Source organism: Bison bison, unplaced genomic scaffold (genome assembly GCF_000754665.1).
Source record: "Bison bison bison isolate TAMUID 2011002044 unplaced genomic scaffold, Bison_UMD1.0 scf7180017847859, whole genome shotgun sequence".
NCBI lineage: Eukaryota > Metazoa > Chordata > Mammalia > Artiodactyla > Bovidae > Bison > Bison bison.
The window spans coordinates 9,975-11,625 of NW_011478432.1; positions in this window are offsets into that span (position 1 = coordinate 9,975).

Consider the following 1,651-nt stretch of genomic DNA (forward strand, 5'->3'; position numbering starts at 1 on the left):
TTAGAGAAGGAAATGGCAACCCACTCCAGTGTTCTTGCCTGGAGAATCCCAGGGACAGGGGAGCCTGGTGGGCTACTGTCTATGAGGTTGCACAGAGTCGGACATGACTGAAGTGACTTAGCAGCAGCAGCAGCATTTTTCATTGATATTACCAATGACATATTATACCATGATATATTCATGTATATATATATATTCATGGTATAATATATCATGTTACAGTCTGTGAAAATAAGTATAGAAATCAAAGAGCTAAATAAAAAGGAAGAATTTTGAAACTCAATTTTCCATGACCAGAAATTGAGGGGAAAATAACATAATAATGAACTAGAAAGATATTCCTGTGATTTTTTTCAAGCTGACTCCACTTTGAACAATATTTTACAGTAATCTTTGACAGGTTATTCAATTGAATTATTAAATATCTTTGGAGTCAGAGTTCACAAAACTCTTTAGATAAACCATTAGTTACACTGTCTGTATTAATTAGAACTCAGACTACTGTTTATTTTAATTACTTGCCTCTCTGCTTAGAGAAAAAGAAATCATGACCTACTGCTTAAAAATATCCTTTAACTCATATGTGAGTTTACATTTACTTTCTTGTGGAGTCCATGGCCCTAAATTAAAATCCTTAAAGTGTAGCAGTTTAAGAAAACAGTTTAATTTAAAGTGTAATAATTTTTAAAAATCATTTTATTTTTTGGCTGTGCCATGCAACATGTGGAATCTTAGTTTCCTGACAAGAGACTGAACCTGTATCTTCTGCACTGGGAGCTTGGAGTCTTAACCACTGGGCCACCAGAGAAGTCCCTGAAACAGTATAATTTTGTTATTTACATTATGATATGTTAACTTGCAGGGAACACATAGGTAAAAATACTTAAGTACTATCCAACTATACGACGTATAAGTAATTGAGGCAAATTTCTGTATCTGATTTTATTCAAGAACACAAAAAATAGATAACAAATCATTTTTATCAACTGATATCTCAAAATCAAATTCAATGATCAGTATCGCATTTATTCAAGTTTTCATTATTTAGGAATGCATTGTTTAACATGACTTACTGGACTTTTCCATTTATTATTCTTTTAGACAGTTCCTTTTGTTTCACAGATAGTAAATACTCTGACAAGCAGTATAATTCCATATCTCCAGTTTCTCATTGCCTCTTGATTTATGCCTGAGAAAAGTTCTCCAGACTTCTTCAAGTCATTGACTCCTTGAAATCCTCCTCCTCAAGGCCCTCTTTACTTCCTTGTTCCTCAAAGTATAGATCAGTGGATTTAGCACAGGAGTGACCCCATTGAACATAAGGGCACTGATCTGATCCTGGTCCATGGAGCTACTTGAGGCAGGATGAATGTAAACAAATACACCAGGGACGTGGAAAAGAACAACTACCACGAAGTGGGAGGCACACGTGGACAGTGCTTTACGAAGCATGCTGCAAGAGTGGGTCTTGAAGAAAAGATAGATAATAATATAGAAATAGGACAGGAATGTTAGAAAGCATGAACCCGTGGCAATGGTGCCTGTGACATTATTGACCAGCCACCAGTTGAGCTCAGTATTGCCACAGGCCAACTTGAGCAATGGCTTAACATCACAGAAGAAGTGATTAATCTGGTTGGAACCACAGAAG